Source organism: Triticum dicoccoides, chromosome 1A, assembly GCF_002162155.2.
Source record: "Triticum dicoccoides isolate Atlit2015 ecotype Zavitan chromosome 1A, WEW_v2.0, whole genome shotgun sequence".
Taxonomy (NCBI): Eukaryota; Viridiplantae; Streptophyta; class Magnoliopsida; order Poales; family Poaceae; genus Triticum; species Triticum dicoccoides.
This window is the reverse complement of record NC_041380.1, coordinates 52,107,147-52,123,700: the sequence shown is the minus strand read 5'-3', so window position 1 is coordinate 52,123,700 and position 16,554 is coordinate 52,107,147.

The window sequence follows — 16,554 nt, the reverse complement described above, 5'->3', positions numbered from 1 at the left end:
CTTTTATTCCAATGATCTATCTTCTATTATTTCTTCCGGAGGCATTGTGATGTTGCTCTCTTCGACCCATCATCTTGTTTTGTCAAGATCATGTTCCTTTCCTCGCTTATCCGTTTAAACGGAGTGTGGTGTTCTCCTTTCAAGTTCTTTTCGTCTTATCAAGTTTTGCCTCCCTTCTCAACCAGAGTGCTTGCTTGTACTTCTTGTACATTGCAACCCTTTTATTTTGTCTTTCAACCTACAAGGTTCTCGCAAGATTCCTTGTTCCTCTTTTCTAACGGAGTTTTTCAACTTTGTTCATATTCATAGTATTCTTTATTTAAATTTGTTCTACCTTGCAAGGTTCTTTGGTCTCACTCATTTGTCAAAGAAGCAACTTAGTTTTACCTCTTCATCTTCCGTTTCTCTCCGGTGCCATCCTAGATCTCGGGACGAGATCCTCTCGTAGTGGTGGAGTGTTGTGACGCCCCGAGATCGATGCGCTAGGTGTCTTCCAGTTATTCGTTGTTGTTGCCTTGTCATTTGTTTGCATGTTGCATCTTGCCATGTCATCATCCGCATTGCATCATCACGTTTTTAAAACTTGCATCTGTCCGGATCTCCCAGTTCTTTCCGTCGTTCGTTCTGAGCCCGTCCACACTTGCACGCGCCCGCGGCATGTCCGAAATAGTATTTTATAACTGGACGGAAAATGTTCTCGGAATGGGTTGAAAGTTGGCGTGCGGTGTTGTTTTGTTGTCAGTAGACCGCCTGTCAAGTTTACTCGCATTCGGAGTCCGTTTGACGCCCCAACGGTTAACTATAGCGGCATTATAGCCGGTCTAACGTCGGACGTTTTCAGTCTCCAAAAACTGTTACCGGCTTTTCCCTCTCTTTCCTCCCTAGTCCGCCTACACAGTCCACTACCTACTGCTAGGCCCAACCTAACCTCTCTCGTCAGCCCACGGCCCTCCTCATGCGCGCATATGAAAACTGTCCCGAACCCGACTCGGACTGTCTCTACCGTTGTGTCCGGATCATCCCCAAACATCTACAAAACATCTTCGTTTTGTTCATTGAAATCCCTAGCCCATTTTTCCCGTCCGTCCGATTACGATCGAAGGGACCATATACCCCTAACTCTAGCCACCTATTATATATAACAGTCCAAACCCTAGTCGCTACTTTGTCCCATCGAGCCGCCGCCGGCCATTTCCCCTCAGGATCCATCCCCACCTACCAGCAGCCAAAACCCCCGATCCAACAAATCCTTCCCCTTGCTCTTTGTGCCCAACCAATCGCCGTTGTCACCAGCCACTGGACCGATCCCCTTGGCCTCCTCTCCTTCCTTGGCGCCTCCTCCTCCTTACCTTGCTCTTCCAGCAAGTCAGCACCTCCTCCCGTCGCCGGCGACCGCTTCACCAGGACCCCCCGTGCCTGCAGCCACGCGCACAAGCTCCTCTGCTTCCTCACGCGCCACGGCAAGAAGCAGCACCACTGGGGCCCTTGCGTCGTTGAGCACCACTAGGACCAGCCCCGGTGCCACTCCGGCCGCCCGAGCACCTCCTCCTCCTTCCGTCGCCTCGCCGCTCCCACAACCAGGTCACGCTGTCGCTCCCCATGTCTTCTATCTTTCCCCCGCTGCTCCTCTTGAATCTTTCCCACCGTGGCCGCCTGTCTGCAGGTCGCCGACGCACCCGACGGGATCAAGCCCCTGGAGCTCCTGCACCAGCCCCGCGTCCCCTTCCCCCGCGTCGTTCCTGGACGGCCACCTCGCCAGCATCCCAGGGCCCGAGCTCCACAGCGCCATGGCCTTCCTGACATCACCCATTGCCTGTAGCTGCCAGATCAGATCCGTCCCCGAGGGATCCACCATGGCCCGCCGTTCCCTCTGCTGCTCCCCTGCTTCGCGCCGCTGTAAGTCCCATGTCGCCGCCTGCTGCCTCCTTCAGCGCGCAGCCACGAGCCACCTCTTCTGTGAGGACGGCGCCAACGCCAAGTCTCTGCTCGTGCCTCCTACCTGCGTTGACCCGCTCCTGTTTCTGCCTCGGTTTGTCTGGAACGCCAGCACGAGGCCCCCCCGCGCCAGATCCACCAGCGCAAGCCGGCCCGCTGCACTGACTGGGCCGTAGCCCACGGTGAGGCCGCCCCACGTGCGCCATCCTTTTTTCTTTGTCTGTTGGGCCAACTAGTTTCGGCCCAATAGCTATTTTTTAGCGGACGAATTTCTCTATTTTGTAGAAAATTGCACTTTTACAGATTAGGCCCTTAACTTCATGCATATTATAACTCCTCAACCGTGCATCGGATTAAAATAAGTTATATATGTAAAATGTTTAGAATTTTTCTAGTTTAATAATATCCAACTTTCATCCATGTTTAAAATGTTGTTTGTGTAATTTTGTCCTTATAGCATGCTAAATTGATTTAATTCATAACTAAGTAACTGTAGCTCCAAACCTAACAAACTTTATATGTAAATGCCGTAGAAAAATGCCTAGTTTAACATGGTGGCTTTACTTTGCATGTTTTACAACCCTAAAATTGTGTTTAGGGCAGATCAGTACCAAATCTAATAAATGCTCATGAGGATTTCTCCGGACTTGTTGCTTGTTGTTCCGGCCTCATTTAAACTTGTCTAGATAGGTAGTTTATTTATGCTTCATCTCTTGCCATGTTAATCAACATTTAATATTGTTGGGTACATAAACGAGATCAAACTAAATAAGTCACGTGGTGTTTCGTCAATATGCAACTCGCTGCATATTGAGCTCCACTTAATTTGTAGTGTTGTTTGTGCACTTTGCCATGCCATGCATATTTAAACCGTACATGCATCATACTTGGTTGTGCATCATGCCATGTTTATGTGATGGTTGTTTACCATGTTGTTTGCTTCTTTTCGGTATTGCTTCTTCGGGTTAGTTTCGATGACGTCGCGTTTGTGAGGATTTGTTCGACATCGTCCGTTTGTCTTCTTCATGGACTCGTTCTTCTTCCTTGCGGGATCTCAGGAAAGATGACCATACCCTCGAAATCACTTCAATCTTTGCTTGCTAGTTGCTTGTTCTATTGCTATGTTGCGATACCTACCACTAGCTATATCATGCCTCCCATTTGCCATGTCAGCCTCTAACCCACCTCTCCTAGCAAACCGTTGTTTGGCTATGTTACCGCTTTGCTCAGCCCCTCTTATAGCGTTGGTAGTTGCAGGTGAAGATGGAGTTTGTTCCTCGTTGGAACATGGATATTGTTGGGATATCATTATTATATCTTGTTTACTTTAATGCACCTATATACTTGGTAAAGGGTGGAAGGCTCGGCCTTATGCCTGGTGTTTTGTTCCAATCTTGCCGCCCTAGTTTCCATCATACCGGTGTTATGTTCCTTGATTTTTGCGTTCCTTACGCGGTTGGGTTATAATGGGAACCCCTTGACAGTTCGCTTTGAATAAAACTCCTCCAGCAAGGCCCAACCTTGGTTTTACCATTTGCCACCTAAGCCTTTTTCCCTTGGGTTCTGCAGACTCAAGGGTCATCTTTATTTTAACCCCCCGGGCCAGTGCTCCTCTGAGTGTTGGTCCAAAACAGAGCCACTTGCAGTGCCACCTCAGGGAAACTTGAGGGTTGGTTTTAGTTGTACGTAGTGTTCATCTGGTGTGCCCTGAGAACGAGATATGTGCAGCTCCTATTGGGATTTGTCGGCACATCGGGCGGTCTTGCTGGTCTTGTTTTACCATTGTCGAAATGTCTTGTAACCAGGATTCCGAGTCTGATCGGGTCTTCCTGGGAGAAGGAATATCCTTCGTTGACCCTGAGAGCTTGTGATGGGCTAAGTTGGGACACCCCTGCAGGGTTTTGAGCTTTCGAAAGCCGTGCCCGCGGTTATGGGCAGATGGGAATTTGTTAATATCCGGTTGTAGAGAACTTGACACTTAACTTAATTAAAATGAATCAATCGCATGTGTAGCCGTGATGGTCTCTTGTCAGCGGAGTCCGGGAAGTGAACACGATTCTTGTGTTATGTTTGAACGTAAGTAGTTTCAGGATCAGTTCTTGATCACTTCTAGTTCACGATCGTGCTTTGCTTCTCTTCTCGCTCTCATTTGCGTAAGTTAGCCACCATATATGCTTAGTGCTTGCTGCCGCTCCACCTCACTACCTTTTTCCCTACCCATAAGCTTAAATAGTCTTGATCGCGAGGGTGTGAGATTGCTGAGTCCCCGTGACTCATAGATTACTTCAAACAGTTGCAGGTGCCGATGATAACCGTGCAGGTGACGTAACCAAGCTCAAGGAGGAGCTCGATGAAGACCGTGTTTGTTGTGTTGTTTCATTTCTAGTTGATCAGTAATGGAGCCCAGTCAGGGCGATCGAGGATCTAGCATTAGGGGTGGTCTTCTTTTATTTTGGTTCCGTAGTCGGACCTTGTTTGTATTATGGATGATGTAATGCTATATTCATGTATTGAGTGAAGTGGCGATTGTAAGCCAACTCTTTATCCCTTTCATATTCAGTACATGGGATGTGTAAAGATTACCCCTCTTGTGACATGCCTACAATGCGTTTATGCCTCTAAGTCGTGCTCCGACACGTGGGAGATATAGCCGCATCGTGGGTGTTACAATAGCACTTTCCATATAAAACTGGAATTAGTTCTTGTGAGCGCTAAAGTTTCTGTTTTTCATAGCAAGATTAACAAGACTTCCCCCAAGTCTTCCCAATGGTTCTACTTGGCACAAACACTAATTAAACACAACGAACACAACCAAAACAGAGGCTAGATAAATTATTTATTACTAAACAGGAGCAAAAAGAAAGGAATAAAAAGAAAATTGGGTTGCCTCCCAACAAGTGCTATCGTTTAACGCCCCTAGCTAGGCATAAAAAGCAAGGATAGATCTAGGTATTGCCGTCTTTCGTATGTAATTCTTCAATGAGGCATCTACCACCCTTAGGAATTTCTTTCTTTTTATTGATTATCAAACTTTTAGGCACAAGATCGAAAAATTCATTTGTAACAAATGGTTCCTTAATGATAGAAAAAAGATTGGGATGAATACTTATAGATTTGAGATCCACAGTTTCCTTACTAGAGGATTCACCCTTATTTTTAGGAACATACATAAGCTTGGCAATTTTAGTAGGAGGACTTGGAGTATTCTTTACGGAAGAAAAACCGGTTCCCAAGTTGGTAATAATACCCTCAAGTTTATCAATTCTAGTGGAATCCTGATTTATTTTCTCATTAACTATAGGTTCATTTTCTTTAATATTTATCAAAGTGACTCCTACTTTAGATCCATATTGAGTGATTCGGTTATGGATCTTTTTATCCAAATTTTCAATTAACTCTACAGTAGCAACCTTATTTTCAATAATTTCAAGTCTTTGCATTACATGCTCCAAAGTTAACATAGTTCCATTAACCAAAAGAGGTGGTGGGCCAAACAAATCTAACATAGCATTATAAGAATCAAAAGTATGGCTACCCAAGAAGTTCCCTCCGGTAATGGTATCAAGGATATATCTGTACCAAGGAGTGGTGCCTACATAAAAATTGCGAAGAAGAATGGAAGTAGATTGCTTCCTAGTAGATCTATTTTGAGCATTGCAAATTATATACCAAGCATCTTTTAAATTTTCTCCCTCCCTTTGCTTAAAATTAAGAACTTCATTCTCGGGAGACAACGGAGAAGATAAGGGACTAGCCATAACGACAAGCAAACGGAAAAGAGGTGAACGGAAAAAGAGAGGGAGGAAGGAGAGAGAGAGAGGGCGAATAAAACAGCAATGTGAAGTGGGGGAGAGGAAAACGAGAGGCAAATGGCAAATAATGTAATGCGGGAGATAAGGGTTTGTGATGGGTACTTGCTATGTTGACTTTTGCGTAGACCTCCCCGGCAACGGTGCCAGAAATCCTTCTTGCTACCTCTTGAGCACTGCATTGGTTTTCCCTTGAAGAGGAAAGGGTGATGCAGCAAAGTAGCATAAGTATTTCCCTCAGTTTTTGAGAACCAAGGTATCAATCCAGTAGGAGGCTACGCGCGAGTCCCTCGCACCTGCACAAAACAAATAAATCCACGCAACCAACGCGATAAGGGGTTGTCAATCCCTACACGGTCACTTACGAGAGTGAGATCTGATAGATATGATATGATAATATGTTTGGTATCTTTATGATAAAGATGCAAAGTAAAATAAAAGGCAATGAAAATAACTAAGTATTGGAAGATTAATATGATGAAGATAGACCCGGGGGCCATAGGTTTCACTAGTGGCTTCTCTCAAGAGCATAAGTATTTTACGGTGGGTGAACAAATTACTATTGAGCAATTGACAGAATTGAGCATAGTTATGAGAATATCTAGGTATGATCATGTATATAGGCATCACGTCCGAGACAAGTAGACCGACTCCTGCCTGCATCTACTACTATTACTACACACATTGACCGCTATCCAGCATGCATCTAGAGTATTAAGTTCAAGAGAACAGAGTAACGCTTTAAGCAAGATGACATGATGTAGAGGGATAAATTCATGCAATATGATAAAAAAACCATCTTGTTATCCCCGATGGCAACAATACAATACGTGCCTTGCTGCCCCTACTGTCACTTGGAGAGGACACCGCAAGATTGAACCCAAAGCTAAGCACTTCTCCCATTGCAAGAAAGATCAATCTAGTAGGCCAAACCAAACTGATAATTCAAAGAGACTTGCAAAGATAACCAATCATACATAAAATAATTCAGAGAAGATTCAAATATTGTTCATAGATAAACTTGATCATAAACCCAAAATTCATCGGTCTCAACAAACACACCGCAAAAGAAGATTACATCCAATAGATCTCCACAAGAGAGGGGGAGAACTTTGTATTGAGATCCAAAAACAGAGAAGAAGCCATCTAGCTAATAACTATGGACCCGAAGGTCTGAGGTAAACTACTCACACTTCATCGGAGAGGCTATGGTGTTGATGTAGAAGCCCTCCGTGATCGATGCCCCCTCCGGCGGAGCTCCGGGACAGGCCCCAAGATGGTATCTCGTGGATACAGAAAGTTACGGCGGTGGAATTAGGGTTTTGGCTCCATATCTGGTAGTTTAGGGTACGTAGGTATATATAGGAGGAAGAAGTACGTCGGTGGAGCAACAGGGGGCCCAAGAGGGTGGAGAGCGCGCCTGGGGGGGCAGGCGCACCCCCTTACCTCATGGCCTCCCTGTTGGTTGCTTGACGTAGGGTCCAAGTCTCCTAGATCATGTTCAGTGAGAAAATCATGTTCCTGAAGGTTTCATTCCATTTGGACTCTGTTTGATATTCCTTTTCTTCGAAACCCTAAAATAGGCAAAAAAACAGCCATTCTGGGCTGGGCCTCCGGTTAATAGGTTAGTCCCAAAAATAATATAAAAGTGGATAATAAGGCCCAATAATGTCCAAAACAGAAGATAATATAGCATGGAGCAATCAAAAATTATAGATACGTTGGAGACGTATCAATCACCATCGTCACCAGCGCGACACCTTGATCTCCATCATAGCATCGTTGTCGTCTCACCAACTATTGCTTCTACGACTATCACTACCGCTTAGTGATAAAGTAAAGCAATTACAGGACAATTGCATTGCATACAATAAAGCGACAACCATATGGCTCCTTCCAGTTGCCGATAACTCCGTTACAAAACATGATCATCTCATACAATAAAGTATAGCATCATGCCTTGACCATATCACATCACAACATGCCCTGCAAAAACAAGTTAGACGTCCTCTACTTTGTTGTTGCAAGTTTTACATGGCTGCTATGGGCTGAGTAAGAACCGTTCTTACCTACGCATCAAAACTACAACAATAGTTTGTCAAGTTAGTGCTATTTAAACCTTCTCAAGGACCGGGCATAGCCTTACTCGGTTCAACTAAAGTTGGAGAAACTAACACCCGCCAGTCACCTGTGTGCAAAGCACATCGGTAGAACCAGTCTCGCGTAAGCGTACACGTAATGATGGTCCGGGCTGCTTCATCCAACAATACCGTCAAACCAAAGTATGACATGCTGGTAAGCAGTATGACCTGTATTGCCCACAACTCACTTGTGTTCTACTCGTGCACATAACATCTACGCATAAACCTGGCTCGGATGCCACTGTTGGGGAACGTAGTAATTTCAAAAAAAAATTCTATGCACATGCAAGATCATGGTGATGCATAGCAACGAGAGGGGAGAGTGTCGTCCATGTATCCTCGTAGACCATTAAGAGGAAGCATTATAACAACGCGGTTGATGTAGTCGTACGTCTTCACCATCGACCGATCCTCAGCACCGAACGTACGGCACCTCCGCGTTCAGCACACGTTCAGCTCGGTGACGTCCTGCGAACTCACGATCTAGTAGAGCTCGGGGAAGAGTTTCGTCAGCATGACGGCGTGGTGACGATGTTGATGAAGCTACCGACGCAGGGCTTAGCCTAAACAACGCTATGATATAACCGAGGTGGATTGTTGTGAAGGGGGGCACCGCACACGGCTAAGAGATCAACATATCAATTGTTGTGTCTATGGGGTGCCCCCTACCCCCGTATATAAAGGAGCTAGGGGGAGGCAGCCGACCAAGGAGGAGGGCATGCCAAGGGGGGAGTCCTAATCCCACCACGAGTAGGACACTAGTAGAAAAAGGGTCAAATGTGCGATACATTAGTCCCGGTTTGTAACAGAACCGGCACTAATGTGTCCATTAGTGCCGGTTCCAACGGCTAGGTGGGAGGAGCTCTTTAGTACCGGTTCGTGGCACAAACCGGTACTAAAGGTCGTGCTATATAAACCCTTCGTCCACCAGCACTCTGTTCTTCCCCCTTTCCCCTCTCCCTCTCCTCTGTTCTTCCCTTCTTCCTCTCGAGTTCATCACAAAATTTGCCCCAAATTTGTCAAGATTTGCAGGCCCCCATCCATTCAAATGATCACAAAGGTTAGCAACTTTGTCCTTTCATCTCTCATTGCTAGATTAGCTCTTGCATTGGTTTATATAGTGATTAATTGTGGGTTTTAGTAATTTGGGAGGAATTATATGTGGTAGTATTTGATTTATATGCAAATTGAGGTCAAAATAACACTTAGTTTGCATATGTAGGTGTGGTTTACTTAGTGCCTTCTAAATCTCCGTCGTAACCACCGTCGATCACTCGCACCGTCCCGTAGCCGGCACCACCTTGTGGTGAGCCTCTTGTTCATGAAATTTTATATAAAAAATTGATGTTTGTGTGATTTGGATATATAGTTAGTCGTATAATTATCTTACCCATACGTTGTTTGTTATACATAGTGCCATGGTTTTGATATCCATCCCCGTCAGCCCTCGCCCTTGTTATGATTCAGATGTGGTATATTCTCTTTTAAAACTATTTGTTGCATTTCGTGTTTATGACTAATTATGCCCATCAAGCTGACATAGATATTTGTATGTAGGAGGTAGTTGAACCGGAAATTCCAACCGACCCTATTGTTGAGAGGTTAAATTTAGTTGAAAGAGAAAACGAGGATTTGAAAAACAAAATTGAAAATAATTGAGGGGGAGAAGATGGAATTGGAGTTGCATGTTGCCGATGTCGTCGATGATCACAAGATTAAGATGGAGAAAATGCGCTTGAATATTAGAAAGATTAGAAAATATGCCATTCATAGTGAGGCTTGGTATCATTATGCTGTTGGATCAATTGTTACCTTAGTTGCGATCTTGATCGCATTTGTTGTTGCATTTAAATTCTTTAGCTAGAGAGTTATTTGTTTGTTGCATTCAAGTGTTGTATGAACTTTATGTATTGTATTAATTTGGTGTTTTTGGTGCTGTGTATTGAAGATGAGCCGGCAATGGATGTACGATGATCGATGCTCTCCCGAGTTCATTAATGGCGTGCATACTTTTCTGCTTGCGGCTGAGGAAAACAAGCGGGCAGATGGTTTTATGCCTTGTCCATGTGTTGGCTGTAAGAATGGTCACAATTACTCTACGTCAAGAACCATTCACGTCCACCTGTTTGAGTCCGGTTTCATGCCCCACTATAATGTTTGGACCAATCATGGAGAAAGAGGGGTTATGATGGAAGACAATGAAGAAGAAGAGGACGACGACAGCTATCCTGGCCATGGGTTCCCTGAATACGATGATACAACAATGAGGGAAGAAGCTGAACCGGTAATGCGGGAAGAAGCTGAGCCGGCAATGCGGGAAGAAGCTGAAGAAGAGGCATCGGATGAGCCCATTGATGATCTAGGTCAGGCCATTGTCGATGCAAAGAGAAACTGCGTAAGTGATTTGGAGAAGAAGAAGTTGCAGCGCATGTTAGAGGATCACAAAAAATTGTTGTACCCGAATTGCGTAGGTGATAAGAAAAAGCTGGGCACCACACTGGAATTGCTACAATGGAATGCAGAGAATGGTGTATCTGACAAGGGATTTGGAAAGTTGCTGGTAATGATAAAGAATATGCTTCCAAAGGACAACGAATTGCCCGAGACTACGTACTAAGGAAAGAAGGCTGTCTGCCCTCTAGGGTTAGAGGTGCAGAAGATACATGCATGCCCTAATGATTGCATCCTCTACCGCGGTGAGTACGAGGATTTGAACGCTTGCTCGGTATGCGGTGCATTGCGCTATAAGATCAGCCACGATGACCCTGGTGATGTCGAGGGCGAGCGCCCCAGGAAGAAGATTCCTGCCAAGGTGATGTGGTATGCTCCTATAATACCATTGTTGAAACGTTTGTTCCAAAACAAAGAGCATGCCAAGGCGATGCGATGGCACAGAGAAGACCGTAAGAAAGACGGAAAGTTGAGAGTACCCGCTGACGGGTCGCAGTGGAGAAAAATCGAAAGAAAGTACGGGAAGGAGTTTGTAGATGACGCAAGGAACGTATGGTTTGGTCTAAGCGCAGATGGAATCAATCCTTTTCGGGAGCAGAGCAGCAACCATAGCACCTGGCCTGTGACTCTATGTTTGTATAACCTTCCTCCTTGGTTTTGCATGAAGCGGAAGTTCATTATGATGCCAGTGCTCATCCAAGGCCCTAAGCAACCCGACAACAACATTGATGTGTACCTAAGGCCATTAGTTGAAGAACTCTTACAACTGTGGAATGGAACAGGTGTACGTGTGTGGGATGAGCACATGGGGGAAGAATTTGACCTAAAGGCGTTGCTGTTCGTGACCATCAACGATTGGCCTGCTATCAGTAACCTTTCAGGACAGACAAACAAGGGATACCGCGCATGCACGCACTGTTTGGATGATACCGACAATATATATTTGGCTAATTGTAAGAAGAATGTGTACGTGGGACATCGTCGATTTCTTTCGAGCAGGCGGTTGGGTTTCGTAGTAATTTCAAAATTATTCCTACGCACACGCAAGATCATGTGATGCATAGAAACGAGAGGGGAGAGTGCTGTCTACATACCCACGCAGACCGACTGCGGAAGCGTTGACAAAACGTAGAGGAAGTAGTCGTACGTCTTCACGATCCAACCGATCAAGCACCGAAATTACGGCACCTCCGAGTTCGAGCACACGTTCAGCTCGATGACGATCCCCGGACTCCGATCCAGCAAAGTGTCGGGGAAGAGTTCCGTCAGCACGACGGCGTGGTGACGATCTTGATGTACTACAGCAGCAGGGCTTCGCCTAAACTCCGCTACAGTATTATTGAGGACTATGGTGGCTGGGGGCACCGCACACGGCTAAGGAATAGATCACGTGGATCAACTTGTGTGTTTCTGGGGTGCCTCTGCCTCAGTATATAAAGGAGTAGAGGGGGGAGGCTGGCCGGCCAAGGGTGGCGCACCAGGAGAGTCCTACTCCCTCTGGGAGTAGGATTCCCCCCCCCCCCCAATCCTAGTTGGAATAGGATTCGCGGAGGGGGAAAAGAGCGAGGGGGGCCGGCCACCTCTCCTTGTCCTAATAGGACTAGGGGAGGGAGGGAGGCGCGTAGCCCATCTTGGGCAGCCCCTTCTCTTTTCCACCAAGGCCCACTAAGGCCCATATAGCTCCCGGGGGGTTCCGGTAACCTCCCGGTACTCCGGTAAAATCCCGATTTCATTCGGAACACTTCCGATGTCCAAATATAGGCTTCCAATATATCAATCTTTATGTCTCAACCATTTCGAGACTCCTCGTCATGTCCTTGATCACATCCGGGACTCCGAACAACCTTCGGTACATCAAAATGCATAAACTCATAATATAACTGTCATCGTAACCTTAAGCGTGCGGACCCTACGGGTTCGAGAACAATGTAGACATGACCGAGACATGTCTCCGGTCAATAACCAATAGAGGGACCTGGATGCCCATATTGGCTCCTACATATTCTACGAAGATCTTTATCGGTCAGACCGCATAACAACATACGTTGTTCCCTTTGTCATCGGTATGTTACTTGCCCGAGATTCGATCGTCGGTATTCCAATACCTAGTTCAATCTCGTTACCGGCAAGTCTCTTTACTCATTCTGTAATACATCATCCCGCAACTAACTCATTTAGTTGCAATGCTTGCAAGTCTTAAGTGATGTGCATTATCGAGAGGGCCCAGAGATACCTCTCCGACAATCGCAGTGACAAAACCTAATCTCAAAATACGCCAACCCAACATGTACCTTTGGAGACACCTGTAGTACTCCTTTATAATCACCCAGTTACGTTGTGACGTTTGGTAGTACCCAAAGTGTTCCTCCGGTAAACGGGAGTTGCATAATCTCATAGTTATAGGAACATGTATAAGTCATGAAGAAAGCAATAGCAACATACTAAACGATCGGGTGCTAAGCTAATGGAATGGGTCATGTCAATCAGATCATTCTCTTAATGATGTGATCCCATTAATCAAATAACAACTCATTGTTTATGTTTAGGAAACATAACCATCTTTGATTAACGAGCTAGTCAAGTAGAGGCATACTAGTGACACTTTGTTTGTCTATGTATTCACACATGTGTTATGTTTCCGGTTAATACAATTCTAGCATGAATAATAAACCTTTATCATGATTATAAGGAAATAAATAATAGCTTTATTGGTGCCTCTAGGGCATATTTCCTGCAGTCTCCCACTTGCACTAGAGTCAATAATCTAGATTACACCGTAATGATTCTAACACCCATGGAGCCTTGGTGTTGATCATGTTTTTCTCGTGGAAGAGGCTTAGTCAACGGGTCTGCAACATTCAGATCTGTATGTATCTTGCAAATCTCTATGTCTCCCACCTGGACTAGATCCCGAATGGAATTGAAGAGTCTCTTGATGTGCTTGGTTCTCTTGTGAAATCTGGATTCCTTTGCCAAGGCAATTGCACCAGTATTGTCACAAAAGATTTTCATTGGACCCGATGCACTAGGTATGACACCTAGATCGGATATGAACTCCTTCATCCAGACTCCTTCGTTCGCTGCTTCCGAAGTAGCTATGTACTCTGCTTCACATGTAGATCCCGCTACGACGCTTTGTTTAGAACTGCACCAACTGACAGCTCCACCGTTTAATGTAAACACGTATCCGGTTTGCGATTTAGAATCGTCCGGATCAGTGTCAAAGCTTGCATCAACGTAACCTTTTACGATGAGCTCTTTGTCACCTCCATATACGAGAAACATATCCTTAGTCCTTTTCAGGTATTTCAGGATGTTTTTGACCGATGTCCAGTGATCCACTCCTGGATTACTTTGGTACCTCCCTGCTAGACTTATAGCAAGGCACACATCGGGTCTGGTACACAGCATTGCATACATGATAGATCCTATGGCTGATGCATAGGGAACATCTTTCATATTCTCTCTATCTTCTGCAGTGGTCGGGCATTGAGTCTTACTCAACTTCACACCTTGTAACACAGGCAAGACTCCTTTCTTTGCTTTATCCATTTTGAACTTCTTCAAAATCTTGTCAAGGTATGTGCTTTGTGAAAGTCCAATTAAGCGTCTTGATCTATCTCTATAGATCTGTATGCCTAATATGTAAGCAGCTTCACCGAGGTCTTTCATTGAAAAACTCTTATTCAAGTATCCCTTTATGCTATCCAGAAATTCTATATCATTTCCAATTAGTAATATGTCATCCACATATAATATCAGAAATGCTACAGAGCTCCCACTCACTTTCTTGTAAATACAGGCTTCTCCGAAAGTCTGTATAAAACCAAATGCTTTGATCACACTATCAAAGAGTTTGTTCCAACTCCGAGAGGCTTGCACCAGTCCATAAATGGATCGCTGGAGTTTGCACACTTTGTTAGCTCCCTTTGGATCGACAAAACCTTCTGGTTGCATCATATACAACTCTTCTTCCAGAAATCCATTCAGGAATGCAGTTTTGACATCCATTTGCCAAATTTCATAATCATAAAATGCGGCAATTGCTAACATGATTCGGACAGACTTGAGCATCGCTACGGGTGAGAAGGTCTCATCGTAGTCAACCCCTTGAACTTGTCGAAAACCTTTTGCGACAAGTCAAGCTTTGTAGACAGTAACATTACCGTCAGCGTCAGTCTTTTTCTTGAAGATCCATTTATTTGTCAATTGCTTGCCGATCATCGGGCAAGTCAACCAAAGTCCATACTTTGTTCTCATACATGGATCCCATCTCAGATTTCATGGCTTCAAGCCACTTTGCGGAATCTGGGCTCACCATCGCTTCTTCATAGTTCGTAGGTTCATCATGATCTAGTAGCATGACTTCCAGAACGGGATTACCGTACCACTCTGGTGCAGATCTTACTCTGGTTGATCTACGAGGTTCAGTAGTATCTTGTTCTGAAGTTTCATGATCATCATCATTAGCTTCCTCACTAACTGGTGTAGGTGTCACTGGAACAGCTTTCTGTGATGTACTACTTTCCAGTAAGGGAGCAGGTACAGTTACCTCGTCAAGTTCTACTTTCCTCCCACTCACTTATTTCGAGAGAAACTCCTTCTCTAGAAAGTTTCCGAATTTAGCAACAAAAGTCTTACCTTCGGATCTGTGATAGAAGGTGTATCCAATAGTTTCCTTTGGATATCCTATGAAGACACATTTCTCCGATTTGGGTTCGAGCTTATCAGGTTGAAGCTTTTTCACATAAGCATCGCAGCCCCAAACTTTTAGAAATGACAACTTTAGTTTCTTGCCAAACCACAGTTCATAAGGCGTCGTCTCAACAGATTTTGATGGTGCCCTATTTAACGTGAATGCGGCCGTCTCTAGAGCGTATCCCCAAAACGATAGCGGTAAATCAGTAAGAGACATCATAGATCGCACCATATCTAGTAAAGTACGATTACGACGTTCGGACACACCATTACGCTGTGGTGTTCCAGGTGACGTGAGTTGCGAAGCTATTCCACAATTTTTCAAATGTACACCAAACTCGTAACTCAAATACTCTCCTCCACGATCAGATCGTAGAAACTTTATTTTCTTGTTATGATGATTTTCAACTTCACTCTGAAATTCCTTGAACTTTTCAAATGTTTCAGACTTGTGTTTCATTAAGTAGATATATCCATATCTGCTTAAGTCATCTGTGAAGGTGAGAAAATAACGATATCCGCCACGAGCCTCAATATTCATCGGACCACATACATCTGTATGTATGATTTCCAACAAATCTGTTGCTCTCTCCATAGTACCAGAGAACGGTGTTTTGGTCATCTTGCCCATGAGGCACGGTTCGCAAGTACCAAGTGATTCATAATCAAGTGGTTCCAAAATTCCATCAGAATGGAGTTTCTTCATGCGCTTTACACCGATATGACCTAAACGGCAGTGCCACAAATAAGTTGCACTCTCATTATCAACTCTGCATCTTTTGGCTTCAACATTATGAATATGTGTGTTACTACTATCGAGATTCAACAAGAATAGACCACTCTTCAAGGGTGCATGACCATAAAAGATATTACTCATATAAATGGAACAACCATTATTCTCTGATTTAAATGAATAACCGTCTCGCATCAAACAGGATCCAGATATAATGTTCATGCTCAACGCTGGCACCAAATAACAATTATTTAGGTCTAATATTAATCCCGAAGGTAGATGTAGAGGTAGCGTGCCGACCGCGATCACATCGACTTTGGAACCGTTTCCCACTCGCATCGTCACCTCGTCCTTTGCCAGTGCCTGCTTATTCCGTAGTCCCTGTTTCGAGTTGCAAATATTAGCAACAGAACCAGTATCAAATACCCAGGTGCTACTGCGAGCTCTAGTAAGGTACACATCAATAACATGTATATCACATATACCTTTGTTCACCTTGCCATCCTTCTTATCCGCCAAATACTTGGGGCAGTTCCGCTTCCAGTGACCAGTCTGCTTGCAATAGAAGCACTCAGTTTCAGGCTTAGGTCCAGGTTTGGATATCTTCTCTTGAGTAGCAACTTGCTTGCCGTTCTTTTTGAAGTTCCCCTTCTTCTTCCCTTTGCCCTTTTTCTTGAAACTAGTGGTCTTGTTGACCATCAACACTTGATGCTCCTTCTTGATTTCTACCTCCGCAGCTTTCAGCATCACGAAGAGCTCGGGAATAGTCTTGTTCATCCCTTGCATA